The sequence below is a fragment of the Pseudophryne corroboree genome, unplaced genomic scaffold, assembly GCF_028390025.1.
Source record: "Pseudophryne corroboree isolate aPseCor3 unplaced genomic scaffold, aPseCor3.hap2 scaffold_1901, whole genome shotgun sequence".
In the NCBI taxonomy this organism is placed as follows: Eukaryota; Metazoa; Chordata; class Amphibia; order Anura; family Myobatrachidae; genus Pseudophryne; species Pseudophryne corroboree.
Window position 1 is genome coordinate 47,541 of NW_026968539.1, and position 21,383 is coordinate 68,923.

The window sequence follows — 21,383 nt, forward strand, 5'->3', positions numbered from 1 at the left end:
GATGGTGTTGCATTCATGAAGTACCTGTAGTGTAGTAGTATTATTCACATTTAGCCAATATGCATAAGGTTCCCCTTCAAAATTGGTCAGAAATACATTAAAAATAGATTTTTTTATTAAATACAATGATCAGAACTATTAATAAGTGAATGTGTCCTCTTGAAAAGCAAAGTGGAAAAAATAGCATAGAAATGATTAGAAAATAGAAAAATAAGTTTAGAAAAACAAATTCTAAGAAAACGGTTTGCCAATGGTACTTCCCGACTCCATAGTGATGAGATCTTCAAAAGTCAGTTTCTGTATTGTAGTGGTTATCACATTCGCCTAAAACACAAAAGGTCCCCAGTTCGAAACTGGGCAGAAATATGCTGTTATCTTTAGAATTTTAAAACAAGGGATTTTTGGTTGAAATGCCAAATAAAAATGCAATCATATAAAAAGTTTATTTCAGAATGCCATAATGTATGTCAAAGATAATTTTTTATTGGATGGCGGGAGAAGCTGTTTCCATGTAGTTTCTGTAGTGTAGTGGTTATCACGTTCGCCTCACACGCGAAATGTCCCCAGTTCGAAACTGGGCAGAAACATATTTTGTTACCTAAACACTTTGAATTCAATCATTTATATTTTGATAACTATCTACTGTTGCATTGCTCAATGAAAAAGCAAGCAAAAATCATATTGCAGAATATCAAAAGTCAATTTCCCTTCTACCATGCATATTGGATGGTGCTGCATTCATGAAGTGCCTGTAGTGTAGAGTTATTCACATTTACCCAATATGCATAAGGTCCCCCTTCAAAATTGGTCAGAAATACATTAAAAAAAGATTTTTTTAGTAAATACAATGATCAGAATTGATAATAAGTGAATGTGTCCTCTTGAAAAGCAAAGTGGAAAAATAGCGTCAAAATTATTAGAAAATAGGAAAAAAGTTTAGAAAAATTATATTTCTAAGAAAAGCATGTGTCATTTGTACTTGCAGACTAGATAGTGATGGGATACACGAGAGTCAGTTTCTGTAGTGTAGTGGTTATCACGTTCGCCTAACACACGAAAGGTCCACAGTTCAAAACTGGGCAAAAACAATCTTTTAGCTTTAGAATTTTAAAACAATGAATTTTTGGGTAAAATGCTCAATAAAAATACAATCAGATAAAAAGTTTATTTTAGCATGCCATACTGAATGTCAAAGATCATTTTTTATTGGATGATGGTCGCAAATTTTTCATGTAGTATCTGTAGTGTAGTGATTTCATGTTTGCCTAACACGTGAAAGGTCCCCAGTTCGAAATTGGCAGAAACATATTTTGTTACCTAAACACTTTGAATTCAATAATTTATATTTTGATAAATATATACTGTTGCATTGCTCAATAAAAAAGCAAGCAAAAAATCATATTGCAGAATATCAAAAGTCAATTTCCCTTCTACCATGCATATTGGATGGTGTTGCATTCATGAAGTACCTGTAGTGTAGTAGTATTATTCACATTTAGCCAATATGCATAAGGTTCCCCTTCAAAATTGGTCAGAAATACATTAAAAATTGATTTTTTTATTAAATACAATGATCAGAACTATTAATAAGTGAATGTGTCCTCTTGAAATGAAAAGTGGAAAAAATAGCATAGAAATTATTAGAAAATAGAAAAATAAGTTTAGAAAAAAAAATTCTATGAAAACGGATTGCCAATGGTACTTCCCGACTCCATAGTGATGAGATCTTCATAAGTCAGTTTCTGTATTGTAGTGGTTATCACATTCGCCTAAAATACAAAAGGTCCCCAGTTCGAAACTGGGCAGAAATATGCTGTTATCTTTAGAATTTTAAATCAAGGGATTTTTGGTTGAAATGCCAAATAAAAATGCAATCATATAAAAAGTTTATTTCAGAATGCCATAATGTATGTCAAAGATCATTTTTTATTGGATGGCGGGAGATGCTGTTTCCATGTAGTTTCTGTAGTGTAGTGGTTATCATAGTAACATTGTAACATAGTATCTGAGGTTGAAAAAAGACAATTGTCCATCGAGTTCAACCTATTTGTGGTGTCCTATGCATGATGATTTGACTAAAATTTCTGACTGATGCTGCTGTCAGCCATTGCATTTTATCCCTATTTATAGTAACTATAATGCATGACTATGCACCATACCCCTGGATATCATTATCCAATAGGAATTTATCTAACCCATTTTGAAAGGTGTTGACAGATTCCGCCATTACAACTCCCTCGGGCAGGGAATTCCAAACACGTATTGTCCTTACCGTTCGCCTCACACGCGAAAGGTTCCCAGTTCGAAACTGGGCAGAAACATATTTTTTTACCTAAACACTTTGAATTCAATAATTTATATTTTGATAACTATCTACTGTTGCATTGCTCAATGAAAAAGCAAGCAAGAAATCATATTGCAGAATATCAAAAGTCAATTTCCCTTCTACCATGCATATTGGATGGTGTTGCATTCATGAAGTACCTGTAGTGTAGTATTATTCACATTTAGCCAATATGCATAAGGTTCCCCTTCAAAATTTGTCAGAAATACAATAAAAATAGATTTTTTTATTAAATACAATGATCAGAACTATTAATAAGTGAATGTGTCCTCTTGAAATGCAAAGTGGAAAAAATAGCATAGAAATTATTAGAAAATAGAAAAATAAGTTTAGAAAAACAAATTCTAAGAAAACGGTTTGCCAATGGTACTTCCCGACTCCATAGTGATGAGATCTTCAAAAGTCAGTTTCTGTATTGTAGTGGTTATCACATTCGCCTAAAACACAAAAGGTCCCCAGTTCGAAACTGGGCAGAAATATGCTGTTATCTTTAGAATTTTAAAACAAGGGATTTTTGGTTGCAATGCCAAATAAAAATGCAATCATATAAAAAGTTTATTTCAGAATGCCATAATGTATGTCAAAGATCATTTTTTATTGGATGGCGGTAGATGCTGTTTCCATGTAGTTTCTGTAGTGTAGTGGTTATCACGTTTGCCTCACACGCGAAAGGTCCCCAGTTCGAAACTGGGCAGAAACATATTTTGTTACCTAAACACTTTGAATTCAATAATTTATATTTTGATAACTATCTACTGTTGCATTGCTCAATGAAAAAGAAAGCAAAAATCATATTGCAGAATATCAAAAGTCAATTTCCCTTCTACCATGCATATTGGATGGTGTTGCATTCATGAAGTACCTGTAGTGTAGAGTTATTCACATTTACCCAATATGCAAAAGGTTCCCCTTCAAAATTGGTCAGAAATACATTAAAAAAAGATTTTTTTAGTAAATACAATGATCAGAATTGATAATAAGTGAATGTGTCCTCTTGAAATGCAAAGTGGAAAAATAGCGTCAAAATTATTAGAAAATAGGAAAAAAAGTTTAGAAAAAATTATATTTCTAAGAAAAGCATGTGTCATTTGTACTTCCAGACTAGATAGGGATGTGATACACGAGAGTCAGTTTCTGTAGTGTAGTGGTTATCACGTTCGCCTAACACGCGAAAGGTCTCCAATTCGAAACTGGGCAGAAACAATCTTTTAGCTTTAGAATTTTAAAACAATGAAAATTTGGGTAAAATGCTCAATAAAAATACAATCAGATAAAAAGTTTATTTTAGCATGCCATACTGAATGTCAAAGTTCATTTTTTATTGGATGATGGTCGCAAATTTTTCATGTAGTATCTGTAGTGTAGTGATTTCATGTTTGCCTCACACGTGAAAGGTCCCCAGTTCGAAATTGGCAGAAACATATTTTGTTACCTAAACACTTTGAATTCAATAATTTATATTTTGATAACTATATACTGTTGCATTGCTCAATGAAAAAGCAAGCAAAAAATCATATTGTAGAATATCAAAAGTCAATTTCCCTTCTACCATGCATATTGGATGGTGTTGCATTCATGAAGTACCTGTAGTGTAGTATTATTCACATTTAGCCAATATGCATAAGGTTCCCCTTCAAAATTGGTCAGAAATACATTAAAAATAGATTTTTTTATTAAATACAATGATCAGAACTATTAATAAGTGAATGTGTCCTCTTGAAATGCACAGTGGAAAAAATAGCATAGAAATTATTAGAAAATAGAAAAATAAGTTTAGAAAAAAAAATTCTATGAAAACGGTTTGCCAATGGTACTTCCCGACTCCATAGTGATGAGATCTTCAAAAGTCAGTTTCTGTATTGTAGTGGTTATCACATTCGCCTAAAACCCAAAAGGTCCCCAGTTCGAAACTAGGCAGAAATATGCTGTTATCTTTAGAATTTTAAAACAAGGGATTTTTGGTTGAAATGCCAAATAAAAATGCAATCATATAAAAAGTTTATTTCAGAATGCCATAATGTATGTCAAAGATAATTTTTTATTGGATGGCGGGAGATGCTGTTTACATGTAGTTTCTGTAGTGTAGTGGTTATCACGTTCGCCTCACACGCGAAAGGTCCCCAGTTCGAAACTGGGCAGAAACATATTTTGTTACCTAAACACTTTGAATTCAATCATTTATATTTTGATAACTATCTACTGTTGCATTGCTCAATGAAAAAGCAAGCAAAAATCATACTGCAGAATATCAAAAGTCAATTTCCCTTCTACCATGCATATTGGATGGTGCTGCATTCATGAAGTACCTGTAGTGTAGAGTTATTCACATTTACCCAATATGCATAAGGTCCCCCTTCAAAATTGGTCAGAAATACATTAAAAAAATATTTTTTTTAGTAAATACAATGATCTGAATTGATAATAAGTGAATGTGTCCTCTTGAAAAGCAAAGTGGAAAAATAGCGTCAAAATTATTAGAAAATAGGAAAAAAAGTTTAGAAAAAATTATATTTCTAAGAAAAGCATGTCATTTGTACTTCCAGACTAGATAGTAATGGGATACACGAAAGTCAGTTTCTGTAGTGTAGTGGTTATCACATTCGCCTAACATGCCAAAGGTCCCCAGATCGAAACTCGGCAGAAACAATCTTTTAGCTTTAGAATTTTAAAACAATGAATTTTTGGGTAAAATGCTCAATAAAAATACAATCAGATAAAAATTTTATTTTAGCATGCCATACTGAATGTCAAAGATCATTTTTTATTGGATAATGGTCGCAAATTTCTCATGTAGTATCTGTAGTGTAGTGATTTCATGTTTGCCTCACACGTGAAAAGTCCCCAGTTCGAAATTGGCAGAAACATATTTTGTTACCTAAACACTTTGAATTCAATAATTTATATTTTGATAACTATATACTGTTGCATTGCTCAATGAAAAAGCAAGCAAAAAATCATATTGCAGAATATCAAAAGTCAATTTCCCTTCTACCATGCATATTGGATGGTGTTGCATTCATGAAGTACCTGTAGTGTAGTATTATTCACATTTACCCAATATGCATAAGGTCCCCCTTCAAAATTGGTCAGAAATACATTACAAAAAGATTTTTTTAGTAAATACAATGATCAGAATTGATAATAAGTGAATGTGTCCTCTTGAAATGCAAAGTGGAAAAATAGCGTCAAAATTATTAGAAAATAGGAAAAAAAAGTTTAGAAAAAATTATATTTCTAAGAAAAGCATGTGTCATTTGTACTTCCAGACTAGATAGTGATGGGATCCACGAAAGTCAGTTTCTGTAGTGTAGTGGTTATCACGTTCGCCTAACACGCGAAAGGTCCCCAGTTCGAAACTGGGCAGAAACAATCTTTTAGCTTTAGAATTTTAAAACAATTAATTTTTGGGTAAAATGCTCAATAAAAATACAATCAGATAAAAAGTTTATTTTAGCATGCCATACTGAATGTCAAAGATCATTTTTTATTGGATGATGGTCGCAAATTTCTCATGTAGTATCTGTAGTGTAGTGATTTCATGTTTGCCTCACACGTGAAAGGTCCCCAGTTCGAAATTGGCAGAAACATTTTTTGTTACCTAAACACTTTGAATTCAATAATTTATATTTTGATAACTATATACTGTTGCATTGCTCAATGAAAAAGCAAGCAAAAAATCATATTGCAGAATATCAAAAGTCAATTTCCCTTCTACCATGCATATTGGATGGTGTTGCATTCATGAAGTAACTGTAGTGTAGTAGTATTATTCACATTTAGCCAATATGCATAAGGTTCCCCTTCAAAATTGGTCAGAAATACATTAAAAATTGATTTTTTTATTAAATACAATGATCAGAACTATTAATAAGTGAATGTGTCCTCTTGAAATGCAAAGTGGAAAAAATAGCATAGAAATTATTAGAAAATAGAAAAATAAGTTTAGAAAAACAAATTCTAAGAAAACGGTTTGCCAATGGAACTTCCCGACTCCATAGTGATGAGATCTTCAAAAGTCAGTTTCTGTATTGTAGTGGTTATCACATTCGCCTAAAACACAAAAGGTCCCCAGTTCGAAACTGGGCAGAAATATGCTGTTATCTTTAGAATTTTAAAACAAGGGATTTTTGGTTGAAATGCCAAATAAAAATGCAATCATATAAAAAGTTTATTTCAGAATGCCATAATGTATGTCAAAGATCATTTTTTATTGGATGGCGGGAGAAGCTGTTTCCATGTAGTTTCTGTAGTGTAGTGGTTATCACGTTCGCCTCACACACGAAAGGTCCCCAGTTCGAAACTGGGCAGAAACATATTTTGTTACCTAAACACTTTGAATTCAATAATTTATATTTTGATAACTATCTACTGTTGCATTGCTCAATGAAAAAGCAAGCAAAAATCATATTGCAGAATATCAAAAGTCAATTTCCCTTCTACCATGCATATTGGATGGTGTTGCATTCATGAAGTACCTGTAGTGTAGAGTTATTCACATTTACCCAATATGCATAAGGTCCCCCTTCAAAATTGGTCAGAAATACATTAAAAAAAGATTTTTTTAGTAAATACAATGATCAGAATTGATAATAAGTGAATGTGTCCTCTTGAAATGCAAAGTGGAAAAATAGCGTCAAAATTATTAGAAAATAGGAAAAAAAAGTTTAGAAAAAATTATATTTCTAAGAAAAGCATGTGTCATTTGTACTTCCAGACTAGATAGTGATGTGATTCACGAGAGTCAGTTTCTGTAGTGTAGTGGTTATCACGTTCGCCTAACACGCGAAAGGTCCCCAGTTCGAAACTGGGCAGAAACAATCTTTTAGCTTTAGAATTTTAAAACAATGAATTTTTGGGTAAAATGCTCAATAAAAATACAATCAGATAAAAAGTTTATTTTAGCATGCCAAACTGAATGTCAAAGATAATTTTTTATTGGATGATGGTCGCAAATTTTTCATGTAGTATCTGTAGTGTAGTGATTTCATGTTTGCCTCACACATGAAAGGTACCCAGTTCGAAATTTTCAGAAACATATTTTGTTACCTAAACACTTTGAATTCAATAATTTATATTTTGATAACTATATACTGTTGCATTGCTCAATGAAAAAGCAAGCAAAAAATCATATTGCAGAATATCAAAAGTCAATTTCCCTTCTACCATGCATATTGGATGGTGTTGCATTCATGAAGTACCTGTAGTGTAGAGTTATTCACATTTACCCAATATGCATAAGGTCCCCCTTCAAAATTGGTCAGAAATACATTAAAAAAAGATTTTTTTTTGTAAATACAATGATCAGAATTGATAATAAGTGAATGTGTCCTCTTGAAATGCAAAGTGGAAAAATAGCGTCAAAATTATTAGAAAATAGGAAAAAAAGTTTAGAAAAAATTATATTTCTAAGAAAAGCATGTGTCATTTGTACTTCCAGACTAGATAGGGATGTGATACACGAGAGTCAGTTTCTGTAGTGTAGTGGTTATCACGTTCGCTTAACACGCGAAAGGTCCCCAGTTCGAAACTGGGCAGAAACAATCTTTTAGCTTTAGAATTTTAAAACAATGAATTTTTGGGTGAAATGCTCAATAAAAATACAATCAGATAAAAAGTATATTTTAGCATGCCATACTGAATGTCAAAGATCATTTTTTATTGGATGATGGTCGCAAATTTATCATGTAGTATCTGTAGTGTAGTGATTTCATGTTTGCCTCACACGTGAAAGGTCCCCAGTTCGAAATTGGCAGAAACATATTTTGTTACCTAAACACTTTGAATTCAATAATTTATATTTTGATAACTATCTACTGTTGCATTGCTCAATGAAAAAGCAAGCAAAAAATCATATTGCAGAATTTAAAAAGTCAATTTCCCTTCTACCATGCATATTGGATGGTGTTGCATTCATGAAGTACCTGTAGTGTAGAGTTATTCACATTTACCCAATATGCATAAGGTCCCCCTTCAAAATTGGTCAGAAATACATTAAAAAAAGATTTTTTTAGTAAATACAATGATCAGAACTATTAATAAGTGAATGTGTCCTCTTGAAATGCAAAGTGGAAAAAATAGCATAGAAATTATTAGAAAATAGAAAAATAAGTTTAGAAAAACAAATTCTAAGAAAACGGTTTGCCAATGGTACTTCCCGACTCCATAGTGATGAGATCTTCAAAAGTCAGTTTCTGTATTGTAGTGGTTATCACATTCGCCTAAAACACAAAAGGTCCCCAGCTCGAAACTGGGCAGAGATATGCTGTTATCTTTAGAATTTTAAAATAAGGGATTTTTGGTTGAAATGCCAAATAAAAATGCAATCATATAAAAAGTTTATTTCAGAATGCCATAATGTGTGTCAAAGATCATTTTTTATTGGATGGCGGGAGACGCTGTTTCCATGTAGTTTCTGTAGTGTAGTGGTTATCACGTTCGCCTCACACGCGAAAGGTCCCCAGTTCGAAACTGGGCAGAAACATATTTTGTTACCTAAACACTTTGAATTCAATAATTTATATTTTGATAACTATCTACTGTTGCATTGCTCAATGAAAAAGCAAGCAAAAATCATATTGCAGAATATCAAAAGTCAATTTCCCTTCTACCATGCATATTGGATGGTGTTGCATTCATGAAGTACCTGTAGTGTAGAGTTATTCACATTTACCTAATATGTATAAGGTCCCCCTTCAAAATTGGTCAGAAATACATTAAAAAAAGATTTTTTTAGTAAATACAATGATCAGAATTGATAATAAGTGAATGTGTCCTCTTGAAATGCAAACTGGAAAAATAGCGTCAAAATTATTAGAAAATAGGAAAAAAAAGTTTAGAAAAAATTATATTTCTAAGAAAAGCATGTGTCATTTGTACTTCCAGACTAGATAGTGATGGGATCCACGAAAGTCAGTTTCTGTAGTGTAGTGGTTATCACGTTTGCCTAACACGCGAAAGGTCCCCAGTTCGAAACTGAGCAGAAACAATCTTTTAGCTTTAGAATTTTAAAACAATGAATTTTTGGGTAAAATGCTCAATAAAAATACAATCAGATAAAAAGTTTATTTTAGCATGCCATACTGAATGTCAAAGATCATTTTTTATTGGATGATGGTCGCAAATTTCTCATGTAGTATCTGTAGTGTAGTGATTTCATGTTTGCCTCACACGTGAAAGGTCCCCAGTTCGAAATTGGCAGAAACATATTTTGTTACCTTAACACTTTGAATTCAATAATTTATATTTTGATAACTATATACTGTTGCATTGCTCAATGAAAAAGCAAGCAAAAAATCATATTGCAGAATATCAAAAGTCAATTTCCCTTCTACCATGCATATCGGATGGTGTTGCATTCATGAAGTACCTGTAGTGTAGTATTATTCACATTTAGCCAATATGCATAAGGTTCCCCTTCAAAATTGGTCAGAAATACATTAAAAATAGATTTTTTTATTAAATACAATGATCAGAACTATTAATAAGTGAATGTGTCCTCTTGAAATGCAAAGTGGAAAAAATAGCATAGAAATTATTAGAAAATAGAAAAATAAGTTTAGAAAAAAAAATTCGAAGAAAACGGTTTGCCAATGGTACTTCCCGACTCCATAGTGATGAGATCTTCAAAAGTCAGTTTCTGTATTGTAGTGGTTATCACATTCGCCTAAAACACAAAAGGTCCCCAGTTCGAAACTGGGCAGAAATATGCTGTTATCTTTAGAATTTTGAAACAAGGGATTTTTGGTTGAAATGCCAAATAAAAATGCAATCATATAAAAAGTTTATTTCAGAATGCCATAATGTATGTCAAAGATCATTTTTTATTGGATGGCGGGAGATGTTGTTTCCACGTAGTTTCTGTAGTGTAGTGGTTATCACGATCACCTCACACGCGAAAGGTCCCCATTTCGAAACTGGGCAAAAACATATTTTGTTACCTAAACACTTTGAATTCAATCATTTATATTTTGATAACTATCTACTGTTGCATTGCTCAATGAAAAAGCAAGCAAAAATCATATTGCAGAATATCAAAAGTAAATTTCCCTTCTACCATGCATATTGGATGGTGTTGCATTCATGAAGTACCTGTAGTGTAGAGTTATTCACATTTACCCAATATGCATAAGGTCCCCCTTCAAAATTGGTCAGAAATACATTAAAAAAAGATTTTTTTAGTAAATACAATGATCAGAATTGATAATAAGTGAATGTGTCCTCTTGAAAAGCAAAGTGGAAAAATAGCGTCAAAATTATTAGAAAATAGGAAAAAAAGTTTAGAAAAAATTATATTTCTAAGAAAAGCATGTGTCATTTGTACTTCCAGACTAGATAGTGATGGGATACACGAGAGTCAGTTTCTGTAGTGTAGTGGTTATCACGTTCGCCTAACACGCGAAAGGTCCCCAGTACGAAACTGGGCAGAAACAATCTTTTAGCTTTAGAATTTTAAAACAATGAATTTTTGGGTAAAATGCTCAATAAAAATACAATCAGATAAAGTTTATTTTAGCATGCCATACTGAATGTCAAAGATCATTTTTTATTGGATGATGGTCGCAAATTTTTCATGTAGTATCTGTAGTGTAGTGATTTCATGTTTGCCTAACACGTGAAAGGTCCCCAGTTCGAAATTGGCAGAAACATATTTTGTTACCTAAACACTTTGAATTCAATAATTTATATTTTGATAAATATATACTGTTGCATTGCTCAATGAAAAAGCAAGCAAAAAATCATATTGCAGAATATCAAAAGTCAATTTCCCTTCTACCATGCATATTGGATGGTGTTGCATTCATGAAGTACCTGTAGTATAGTAGTATTATTCACATTTAGCCAATATGCATAAGGTTCCCCTTCAAAATTGGTCAGAAATACATTAAAAAAAGATTTTTTTAGTAAATACAATGATCAGAACTATTAATAAGTAAATGTGTCCTCTTGAAATGCAAAGTGGAAAAAATAGCATAGAAATTATTAGAAAATAGAAAAATAAGTTTAGAAAAAAAATTTCTAAGAAAACGGTTTGCCAATGGTACTTCCCGACTCCATAGTGATGAGATCTTCAAAAGTCAGTTTCTGTATTGTAGTGGTTATCACATTCGCCTAAAACACAAAAGGTCCCCAGTTCGAAACTGGGCAGAAATATGCTGTTATCTTTAGAATTTTAAAACAAGGGATTTTTGGTTGAAATGCCAAATAAAAATGCAATCATATAAAAAGTTTATTTCAGAATGCCATAATGTATGTCAAAGATAATTTTTTATTGGATGGCGGGAGATGCTGTTTCCATGTAGTTTCTGTAGTGTAGTGGTTATCACGTTCGCCTCACACGCGAAAGGTCCCCAGTTCGAAACTGGGCAGAAACATATTTTGTTACCTAAACACTTTGAATTCAATCATTTATATTTTGATAACTATCTACTGTTGCATTGCTCAATGAAAAAGCAAGCAAAAATCATATTGCAGAATATCAAAAGTCAATTTCCCTTCTACCATGCATATTGGATGGTGCTGCATTCATGAAGTACCTGTAGTGTAGAGTTATTCACATTTACCCAATATGCATAAGGTCCCACTTCAAAATTTGTCAGAAATACATTAAAAAAAGATTTTTTTAGTAAATACAATGATCAGAATTGATAATAAGTGAATGTGTCCTCTTGAAATGCAAAGTGGAAAAATAGCGTCAAAATTATTAGAAAATAGGAAAAAAAGTTTAGAAAAAATTATATTTCTAAGAAAAGCATGTGTCATTTGTACTTCCAGACTAGATAGTGATGGGATACACGAGAGTCAGTTTCTGTAGTGTAGTGGTTATCACGTTCGCCTAATACGCGAAAGGTCCCCAGTTCGAAACTGGGCAGAAACAATCTTTTAGCTTTAGAATTTTAAAACAATGAATTTTTGGGTAAAATGCTCAATAAAAATACAATTAGATAAAAAGTTTATTTTAGCATGCCATACTGAATGTCAAAGATCATTTTTTATTGGATGATGGTCGCAAATTTTTCATGTAGTATCTGTAGTGTAGTGATTTCATGTTTGCCTAACACGTGAAAGGTCCCCAGTTCGAAATTGGCAGAAACATATTTAGTTACCTAAACACTTTGAATTCAATAATTTATATTTTGATAAATATATACTGTTGCATTGCTCAATGAAAAAGCAAGCAAAAAATCATATTGCAGAATATCAAAAGTCAATTTCCCTTCTACCATGCCTATTGGATGGTGTTGCATTCATGAAGTACCTGTAGTGTAGTAGTATTATTCACATTTAGCCAATATGCATAAGGTTCCCCTTCAAAATTGGTCAGAAATACATTAAAAATAGATTTTTTTATTAAATACAATGATCAGAACTATTAATAAGTGAATGTGTCCTCTTTAAATGCAAAGTGGAAAAAATAGCATAGAAATTATTAGAAAATAGAAAAATAAGTTTAGAAAAACAAATTCTAAGAAAACGGTTTGCCAATGGTACTTCCCGACTCCATAGTGATGAGATCTTCAAAAGTCAGTTTCTGTATTGTAGTGGTTATCACATTCGCCTAAAACACAAAAGGTCCCCAGTTCGAAACTGGGCAGAAATATGCTGTTATCTTTAGAATTTTAAAACAAGGGATTTTTGGTTGAAATGCCAAATAAAAATGCAATCATATAAAAAGTTTATTTCAGAATGCCATAATGTATGTCAAAGATCATTTTTTATTGGATGGCGGGAGATGCTGTTTCCATGTAGTTTCTGTAGTGTAGTGGTTATCACGTTCGCCTCACATGCGAAAGGTCCCCAGTTCGAAACTGGGCAGAAACATATTTTGTTACCTAAACACTTTGAATTCAATAATTTATATTTTGATAACTATCTACTGTTGCATTGCTCAATGAAAAAGCAAGCAAAAATCATATTGCAGAATATCAAAAGTCAATTTCCCTTCTACCATGCATATTGGATGGTGTTGCATTCATGAAGTACCTGTAGTGTAGAGTTATTCACATTTACCCAATATGCATGAGGTCCCCCTTCAAAATTGGTCAGAAATACATTAAAAAAAGATTTTTTTAGTAAATACAATGATCAGAATTGATAATAAGTGAATGTGTCCTCTTGAAATGCAAAGTGGAAAAATAGCGTCAAAATTATTAGAAAATAGGAAAAAAAAGTTTAGAAAAAATTATATTTCTAAGAAAAGCATGTGTCATTTGTACTTCCAGACTAGATAGTGATGGGATCCACGAGAGTCATTTTCTGTAGTGTAGTGGTTATCACGTTCGCCTAACACGCGAAAGGTCCCCAGTTCGAAACTGGGCAGAAACAATCTTTTAGCTTTAGAATTTTAAAACAATGAATTTTTGAGTAAAATGCTCAATAAAAAAACAATCAGATAAAAAGTTTATTTTAGCATGCCAAACTGAATGTCAAAGATAATTTTTATTGGATGATGGTCGCAAATTTTTCATGTAGTATCTGTAGTGTAGTGATTTCATGTTTGCCTCACACATGAAAGGTACCCAGTTCGAAATTAGCAGAAACATATTTTGTTACCTAAACACTTTGAATTCAATAATTTATATTTTGATAACTATATACTGTTGCATTGCTCAATGAAAAAGCAAGCAAAAAATCATATTGCAGAATATCAAAAGTCAATTTCCCTTCTACCATGCATATTGGATGGTGTTGCATTCATGAAGTACCTGTAGTGTAGAGTTATTCACATTTAGCCAATATGCATAAGGTCCCCCTTCAAAATTGGTCAGAAATACATTAAAAAAAGATTTTTTTTAGTAAATACAATGATCAGAACTATTAATAAGTGAATGTGTCCTCTTGAAATGCAAAGTGGAAAAAATAGCATAGAAATTATTAGAAAATAGAAAAATAAGTTTAGAAAAAAAAATTCTAAGAAAACGGTTTGCCAATGGTACTTCCCGACTCCATAGTGATGAGATCTTCAAAAGTCAGTTTCTGTATTGTAGTGGTTATCACATTCGCCTAAAACACAAAAGGTCCCCAGTTCGAAACTGGGCAGAAATATGCTGTTATCTTTAGAATTTTAAAACAAGGGATTTTTGGTTGAAATGCCAAATAAAAATGCAATCATATAAAAAGTTTATTTCAGAATGCCATAATGTATGTCAAAGATAATTTTTTATTGGATGGCGGGAGATGCTGTTTCCATGTAGTTTCTGTAGTGTAGTGGTTATCACGTTCGCCTCACACGCGAAAGGTCCCCAGTTCGAAACTGGGCAGAAACATATTTTGTTACCTAAACACTTTGAATTCAATCATTTATATTTTGATAACTATCTACTGTTGCATTGCTCAATGAAAAAGCAAGCAAAAATCATATTGCAGAATATCAAAAGTCAATTTCCCTTCTACCATGCATATTGGATGGTGCTGCATTCATGAAGTACCTGTAGTGTAGAGTTATTCACATTTACCCAATATGCATAAGGTCCCCCTTCAAAATTGGTCAGAAATACATTAAAAAAAGATTTTTTTAGTAAATACAATGATCAGAATTGATAATAAGTGAATGTGTCCTCTTGAAATGCAAAGTGGAAAAATAGCGTCAAAATTATTAGAAAATAGGAAAAAAAGTGTAGAAAAAATTATATTTCTAAGAAAAGCATGTGTCATTTGTACTTCCAGACTAGATAGTGATGGGATACACAAGAGTCAGTTTCTGTAGTGTAGTGGTTATCACGTTCGCCTAATACGCGAAAGGTCCCCAGTTCGAAACTGGGCAGAAACAATCTTTTAGCTTTAGAATTTTAAAACAATGAATTTTTGGGTAAAATCCTCAATAAAAATACAATTAGATAAAAAGTTTATTTTAGCATGCCATACTGAATGTCAAAGATCATTTTTTATTGGATGATGGTCGCAAATTTTTCATGTAGTATCTGTAGTGTAGTGATTTCATGTTTGCCTCACACATGAAAGGTACCCAGTTCGAAATTAGCAGAAACATATTTTGTTACCTAAACACTTTGAATTCAATAATTTATATTTTGATAACTATATACTGTTGCATTGCTCAATGAAAAAGCAAGCAAAAAATCATATTGCAGAATATCAAAAGTCAATTTCCCTTCTACCATGCATATTGGATGGTGTTGCATTCATGAAGTACCTGTAGTGTAGAGTTATTCACATTTAGCCAATATGCATAAGGTCCCCCTTCAAAATTGGTCAGAAATACATTAAAAAAAGATTTTTTTTAGTAAATACAATGATCAGAACTATTAATAAGTGAATGTGTCCTCTTGAAATGCAAAGTGGAAAAAATAGCATAGAAATTATTAGAAAATAGAAAAATAAGTTTAGAAAAAAAAATTCTAAGAAAACGGTTTGCCAATGGTACTTCCCGACTCCATAGTGATGAGATCTTCAAAAGTCAGTTTCTGTATTGTAGTGGTTATCACATTCGCCTAAAACACAAAAGGTCCCCAGTTCGAAACTGGGCAGAAATATGCTGTTATCTTTAGAATTTTAAAACAAGGGATTTTTGGTTGAAATGCCAAATAAAAATGCAATCATATAAAAAGTTTATTTCAGAATGCCATAATGTATGTCAAAGATAATTTTTTATTGGATGGCGGGAGATGCTGTTTCCATGTAGTTTCTGTAGTGTAGTGGTTATCACGTTCGCCTCACACGCGAAAGGTCCCCAGTTCGAAACTGGGCAGAAACATATTTTGTTACCTAAACACTTTGAATTCAATCATTTATATTTTGATAACTATCTACTGTTGCATTGCTCAATGAAAAAGCAAGCAAAAATCATATTGCAGAATATCAAAAGTCAATTTCCCTTCTACCATGCATATTGGATGGTGCTGCATTCATGAAGTACCTGTAGTGTAGAGTTATTCACATTTACCCAATATGCATAAGGTCCCCCTTCAAAATTGGTCAGAAATACATTAAAAAAAGATTTTTTTAGTAAATACAATGATCAGAATTGATAATAAGTGAATGTGTCCTCTTGAAATGCAAAGTGGAAAAATAGCGTCAAAATTATTAGAAAATAGGAAAAAAAGTGTAGAAAAAATTATATTTCTAAGAAAAGCATGTGTCATTTGTACTTCCAGACTAGATAGTGATGGGATACACAAGAGTCAGTTTCTGTAGTGTAGTGGTTATCACGTTCGCCTAATACGCGAAAGGTCCCCAGTTCGAAACTGGGCAGAAACAATCTTTTAGCTTTAGAATTTTAAAACAATGAATTTTTGGGTAAAATCCTCAATAAAAATACAATTAGATAAAAAGTTTATTTTAGCATGCCATACTGAATGTCAAAGATCATTTTTTATTGGATGATGGTCGCAAATTTTTCATGTAGTATCTGTAGTGTAGTGATTTCATGTTTGCCTAACACGTGAAAGGTCCCCAGTTCGAAATTGGCAGAAACATATTTAGTTACCTAAACACTTTGAATTCAATAATTTATATTTTGATAAATATATACTGTTGCATTGCTCAATGAAAAAGCAAGCAAAAAATCATATTGCAGAATATCAAAAGTCAATTTCCCTTCTACCATGCATATTGGATGGTGTTGCATTCATGAAGTACCTGTAGTGTAGAGTTATTCACACTTAGCCAATATGCATAAGGTCCCCCTTCAAAATTGGTCAGAAATACATTAAAAAAAGATTTTTTTTTAGTAAATACAATGATCAGAACTATTAATAAGTAAATGTGTCCTCTTGAAATGCAAAGTGGAAAAAATAGCATAGAAATTATTAGAAAATAGAAAAATAAGTTTAGAAAAAAAAATTCTTAGAAAACGGTTTGCCAATGGTACTTCCCGACTCCATAGTGATGAGATCTTCAAAAGTCAGTTTCTGTATTGTAGTGGTTATCACATTCGCCTAAAACACAAAAGGTCCCCAGTTCGAAACTGGGCAGAAATATGCTGTTATCTTTAGAATTTTAAAACAAGGGATTTTTGGTTGAAATGCCAAATAAAAATGCAATCATATAAAAAGTTTATTTCCGAATGCCATAATGTATGTCAAAGATCATTTTTTATTGGATGGTGGGAGATGCATTTTCCATGTAGTTTCTGTAGTGTAGTGGTTATCACGTTCGCCTCACACGCGAAAGGTCCCCAGTTCGAAACTGGGCAGAAATATTTTTTGTTACCTAAACACTTTGAATTCAATAATTTATATTTTGATAACTATCTACTGTTGCATTGCTCAATGAAAAAGCAAGCAAAAATCATATTGCAGAATATCAAAAGTCAATTTCCCTTCTACAATGAATATTGGATGGTGTTGCATTCATGAAGTACCTGTAGTGTAGAGTTATTCACATTTACCCAATATGCATAAGGTCCCCCTTCAAAATTGGTCAGAAATACATTAAAAAAAGTTTTTTTAGTAAATACAATGATCAAAATTGATAATAAGTGAATGTGTCCTCTTGAAATGCAAAGTGGAAAAATAGCGTCAAAATTATTAGAAAATAGGAAAAAAAGTTTAGAAAAAATTATATTTCTAAGAAAAGCATGTGTCATTTGTACTTCCAGACTAGATAGTGATGGAATCCACGAGAGTCAGTTTCTGTAGTGTAGTGGTTATCACGTTCGCCTAACACGCGAAAGGTCCCCAGTTCGAAACTGGGCAGAAACAATCTTTTAGCTTTAGAATTTTAAAACAATGAATTTTTGGGTAAAATGCTCAATAAAAAAACAATCAGATAAAAAGTTTATTTTAGCATGCCAAACTGAATGTCAAAGATATTTTTTATTGGATGATGGTCGCAAATTTTTCATGTAGTATCTGTAGTGTAGTGATTTCATGTTTGCCTCACACATGAAAGGTACCCAGTTCGAAATTAGCAGAAACATATTTTGTTACCTAAACACTTTGAATTCAATAATTTATATTTTGATAACTATATACTGTTGCATTGCTCAATGAAAAAGCAAGCAAAAAATCATATTGCAGAATATCAAAAGTCAATTTCCCTTCTACCATGCATATTGGATGGTGTTGCATTCATGAAGTACCTGTAGTGTAGAGTTATTCACATTTAGCCAATATGCATAAGGTCCCCCTTCAAAATTGGTCAGAAATACATTAAAAAAAGATTTTTTTTAGTAAATACAATGATCAGAACTATTAATAAGTAAATGTATCCTCTTGAAATGCAAAGTGGAAAAAATAGCATAGAAATTATTAGAAAATAGAAAAATAAGTTTAGAAAAAAAAATTCTTAGAAAACGGTTTGCCAATGGTACTTCCCGACTCCATAGTGATGAGATCTTCAAAAGTCAGTTTCTGTATTGTAGTGGTTATCACATTCGCCTAAAACACAAAAGGTCCCCAGTTCGAAACTGGGCAGAAATATGCTGTTATCTTTGGAATTTTAAACAAGGGATTTTTGGTTGAAATGCCAAATAAAAATGCAATCATATAAAAAGTTTATTTCAGAATGCCATAATGTATGTCAAAGATCATTTTTTATTGGATGGCGGGAGATGCTGTTTCCATGTAGTTTCTGTAGTGTAGTGGTTATCACGTTCGCCTCACACGCGAAAGGTCCCCAGTTTGAAACTGGGCAGAAACATATTTTGTTACCTAAACACTTTGAATTCAATAATTTATATTTTGATAACTATCTACTGTTGCATTGTTTAATGAAAAAGCAAGCAAAAATCATATTGCAGAATATCAAAAGTCAATTTCCCTTCTACCATGAATATTGGATGGTGTTGCATTCATGAAGTACCTGTAGTGTAGAGTTATTCACATTTACCCAATATGCATAAGGTCCCCCTTCAAAATTGGTAAGAAATACATTAAAAAAAGTTTTTTTTAGTAAATACAATGATCAAAATTGATAATAAGTGAATGTGTCCTCTTGAAATGCAAAGTGGAAAAATAGCGTCAAAATTATTAGAAAATAGGAAAAAAAAGTTTAGAAAAAATTATATTTCTAAGAAAAGCATGTGTCATTTGTACTTCCAGACTAGATAGTGATGGGATCCACGAAAGTCAGTTTCTGTAGTGTAGTGGTTATCACGTTTGCCTAACACGCGAAAGGTCCACAGTTTGAAACTGGGCAGAAACAATCTTTTAGCTTTAGAATTTTAAAACAATGAATTTTTGGGTAAAATGCTCAATAAAAATACAATCAGATAAAAAGTTTATTTTAGCATGCCATACTGAATGTCAAAGATCATTTTTTATTGGATGATGGTCGCAAATTTTTCATGTAGTATCTGTAGTGTAGTGATTTCATGTTTGCCTAACACGTGAAAGGTCCCCAGTTCGAAATTGGCAGAAACATATTTTGTTACCTAAACACTTTGAATTCAATAATTTATATTTTGATAAATATATACTGTTGCATTGCTCAATGAAAAAGCAAGCAAAAAATCATATTGCAGAATATCAAAAGTCAATTTCCCTTCTACCATGCATATTGGATGGTGTTGCATTCATGAAGTACCTGTAGTGTAGTAGTATTATTCACATTTAGCCAATATGCATAAGGTTCCCCTTCAAAATTGGTCAGAAATACATTAAAAAAAGATTTTTTTAGTAAATACAATGATCAGAACTATTAATAAGTAAATGTGTCCTCTTGAAATGCAAAGTGGAAAAAATAGCATAGAAATTATTAGAAAATAGAAAAATAAGTTTAGAAAAAAAAATTCTAAGAAAACGGTTTGCCAATGGTACTTCCCGACTCCATAGTGATGAGATCTTCAAAAGTCAGTTTCTGTATTGTAGTGGTTATCACATTCGCCTAAAACACAAAAGGTCCCCAGTTCGAAACTGGGCAGAAATATGCTGTTATCTTTAGAATTTTAAAACAAGGGATTTTTGGTTGAAATGCCAAATAAAAATGCAATCATATAAAAAGTTTATTTCAGAATGCCATAATGTATGTCAAAGATAATTTTTTATTGGATGGCGGGAGATGCTGTTTCCATGTAGTTTCTGTAGTGTAGTGGTTATCACGTTCGCCTCACACGCGAAAGGTCCCCAGTTCGAAACTGGGCAGAAACATATTTTGTTACCTAAACACTTTGAATTCAATCATTTATATTTTGATAACTATCTACTGTTGCATTGCTCAATGAAAAAGCAAGCAAAAATCATATTGCAGAATATCAAAAGTCAATTTCCCTTCTACCATGCATATTGGATGGTGCTGCATTCATGAAGTACCTGTAGTGTAGAGTTATTCACATTTACCCAATATGCATAAGGTCACCCTTCAAAATTGGTCAGAAATACATTAAAAAAAGATTTTTTTAGTAAATACAATGATCAGAATTGATAATAAGTGAATGTGTCCTCTTGAAATGCAAAGTGGAAAAATAGCGTCAAAATTATTAGAAAATAGGAAAAAAAAGTTTAGAAAAAATTATATTTCTAAGAAAAGCATGTGTCATTTGTACTTCCAGACTAGATAGTGATGGGATCCACGAGAGTCAGTTTCTGTAGTGTAGTGGTTATCACGTTCGCCTAACACGCGAAAGGTCCCCAGTTCGAAACTGGGCAGAAACAATCTTTTAGCTTTAGAATTTTAAAACAATGAATTTTTGGGTAAAATGCTCAATAAAAATACAATCAGATAAAAAGTTTATTTTAGCATGCCAAACTGAATGTCAAAGATAATTTTTATTGGATGATGGTCGCAAATTTTTCATGTAGTATCTGTAGTGTAGTGATTTCATGTTTGCCTCACACATGAAAGGTACCCAGTTCGAAATTAGCAGAAACATATTTTGTTACCTAAACACTTTGAATTCAATAATTTATATTTTGATAACTATATACTGTTGCATTGCTCAATGAAAAAGCAAGCAAAAAATCATATTGCAGAATATCAAAAGTCAATTTCCCTTCTACCATGCATATTGGATGGTGTTGCATTCATGAAGTACCTGTAGTGTAGAGTTATTCACATTTAGCCAATATGCATAAGGTCCCCCTTCAAAATTGGTCAGAAATACATTACAAAAAAGATTTTTTTTAGTAAATACAATGATCAGAAC

The 21,383-nt window shown here is 32.1% G+C and overlaps 25 non-coding genes across 25 annotated transcripts; all 25 read left to right on the plus strand.

Moving 5' to 3' along the window:
* The first annotated feature begins 514 nt into the window (after positions 1-514).
* On the plus strand, positions 515-587 carry TRNAV-CAC (transfer RNA valine (anticodon CAC)). Its single transcript has one exon. It is a non-coding gene; the product is annotated as a tRNA-Val (tRNA).
* Positions 588-2,971: 2,384 nt separating this feature from the next.
* On the plus strand, positions 2,972-3,044 carry TRNAV-CAC (transfer RNA valine (anticodon CAC)). The gene has a single exon. It is a non-coding gene; the product is annotated as a tRNA-Val (tRNA).
* Positions 3,045-3,474: 430 nt separating this feature from the next.
* On the plus strand, positions 3,475-3,547 carry TRNAV-AAC (transfer RNA valine (anticodon AAC)). Its single transcript has one exon. It is a non-coding gene; the product is annotated as a tRNA-Val (tRNA).
* An 868-nt stretch (positions 3,548-4,415) lies between these two features.
* Positions 4,416-4,488, plus strand: TRNAV-CAC (transfer RNA valine (anticodon CAC)). Its single transcript has one exon. It is a non-coding gene; the product is annotated as a tRNA-Val (tRNA).
* A 1,152-nt stretch (positions 4,489-5,640) lies between these two features.
* Positions 5,641-5,713, plus strand: TRNAV-AAC (transfer RNA valine (anticodon AAC)). Its single transcript has one exon. It is a non-coding gene; the product is annotated as a tRNA-Val (tRNA).
* An 871-nt stretch (positions 5,714-6,584) lies between these two features.
* On the plus strand, positions 6,585-6,657 carry TRNAV-CAC (transfer RNA valine (anticodon CAC)). The gene has a single exon. It is a non-coding gene; the product is annotated as a tRNA-Val (tRNA).
* A 431-nt stretch (positions 6,658-7,088) lies between these two features.
* On the plus strand, positions 7,089-7,161 carry TRNAV-AAC (transfer RNA valine (anticodon AAC)). Its single transcript has one exon. It is a non-coding gene; the product is annotated as a tRNA-Val (tRNA).
* A 650-nt stretch (positions 7,162-7,811) lies between these two features.
* Positions 7,812-7,884, plus strand: TRNAV-AAC (transfer RNA valine (anticodon AAC)). Its single transcript has one exon. It is a non-coding gene; the product is annotated as a tRNA-Val (tRNA).
* Positions 7,885-8,752: 868 nt separating this feature from the next.
* TRNAV-CAC (transfer RNA valine (anticodon CAC)) lies at positions 8,753-8,825 on the plus strand. Its single transcript has one exon. It is a non-coding gene; the product is annotated as a tRNA-Val (tRNA).
* A 431-nt stretch (positions 8,826-9,256) lies between these two features.
* On the plus strand, positions 9,257-9,329 carry TRNAV-AAC (transfer RNA valine (anticodon AAC)). Its single transcript has one exon. It is a non-coding gene; the product is annotated as a tRNA-Val (tRNA).
* Positions 9,330-10,700: 1,371 nt separating this feature from the next.
* Positions 10,701-10,773, plus strand: TRNAV-AAC (transfer RNA valine (anticodon AAC)). Its single transcript has one exon. It is a non-coding gene; the product is annotated as a tRNA-Val (tRNA).
* Positions 10,774-11,642: 869 nt separating this feature from the next.
* Positions 11,643-11,715, plus strand: TRNAV-CAC (transfer RNA valine (anticodon CAC)). Its single transcript has one exon. It is a non-coding gene; the product is annotated as a tRNA-Val (tRNA).
* A 430-nt stretch (positions 11,716-12,145) lies between these two features.
* On the plus strand, positions 12,146-12,218 carry TRNAI-AAU (transfer RNA isoleucine (anticodon AAU)). The gene has a single exon. It is a non-coding gene; the product is annotated as a tRNA-Ile (tRNA).
* An 871-nt stretch (positions 12,219-13,089) lies between these two features.
* Positions 13,090-13,162, plus strand: TRNAV-CAC (transfer RNA valine (anticodon CAC)). Its single transcript has one exon. It is a non-coding gene; the product is annotated as a tRNA-Val (tRNA).
* Positions 13,163-13,593: 431 nt separating this feature from the next.
* Positions 13,594-13,666, plus strand: TRNAV-AAC (transfer RNA valine (anticodon AAC)). Its single transcript has one exon. It is a non-coding gene; the product is annotated as a tRNA-Val (tRNA).
* Positions 13,667-14,534: 868 nt separating this feature from the next.
* TRNAV-CAC (transfer RNA valine (anticodon CAC)) lies at positions 14,535-14,607 on the plus strand. The gene has a single exon. It is a non-coding gene; the product is annotated as a tRNA-Val (tRNA).
* A 430-nt stretch (positions 14,608-15,037) lies between these two features.
* TRNAI-AAU (transfer RNA isoleucine (anticodon AAU)) lies at positions 15,038-15,110 on the plus strand. Its single transcript has one exon. It is a non-coding gene; the product is annotated as a tRNA-Ile (tRNA).
* An 869-nt stretch (positions 15,111-15,979) lies between these two features.
* On the plus strand, positions 15,980-16,052 carry TRNAV-CAC (transfer RNA valine (anticodon CAC)). Its single transcript has one exon. It is a non-coding gene; the product is annotated as a tRNA-Val (tRNA).
* Positions 16,053-16,482: 430 nt separating this feature from the next.
* TRNAI-AAU (transfer RNA isoleucine (anticodon AAU)) lies at positions 16,483-16,555 on the plus strand. Its single transcript has one exon. It is a non-coding gene; the product is annotated as a tRNA-Ile (tRNA).
* Positions 16,556-17,425: 870 nt separating this feature from the next.
* Positions 17,426-17,498, plus strand: TRNAV-CAC (transfer RNA valine (anticodon CAC)). Its single transcript has one exon. It is a non-coding gene; the product is annotated as a tRNA-Val (tRNA).
* A 429-nt stretch (positions 17,499-17,927) lies between these two features.
* On the plus strand, positions 17,928-18,000 carry TRNAV-AAC (transfer RNA valine (anticodon AAC)). Its single transcript has one exon. It is a non-coding gene; the product is annotated as a tRNA-Val (tRNA).
* An 867-nt stretch (positions 18,001-18,867) lies between these two features.
* Positions 18,868-18,940, plus strand: TRNAV-CAC (transfer RNA valine (anticodon CAC)). Its single transcript has one exon. It is a non-coding gene; the product is annotated as a tRNA-Val (tRNA).
* A 431-nt stretch (positions 18,941-19,371) lies between these two features.
* On the plus strand, positions 19,372-19,444 carry TRNAV-AAC (transfer RNA valine (anticodon AAC)). The gene has a single exon. It is a non-coding gene; the product is annotated as a tRNA-Val (tRNA).
* An 871-nt stretch (positions 19,445-20,315) lies between these two features.
* On the plus strand, positions 20,316-20,388 carry TRNAV-CAC (transfer RNA valine (anticodon CAC)). The gene has a single exon. It is a non-coding gene; the product is annotated as a tRNA-Val (tRNA).
* A 431-nt stretch (positions 20,389-20,819) lies between these two features.
* TRNAV-AAC (transfer RNA valine (anticodon AAC)) lies at positions 20,820-20,892 on the plus strand. The gene has a single exon. It is a non-coding gene; the product is annotated as a tRNA-Val (tRNA).
* Positions 20,893-21,383: the final 491 nt, after the last annotated feature.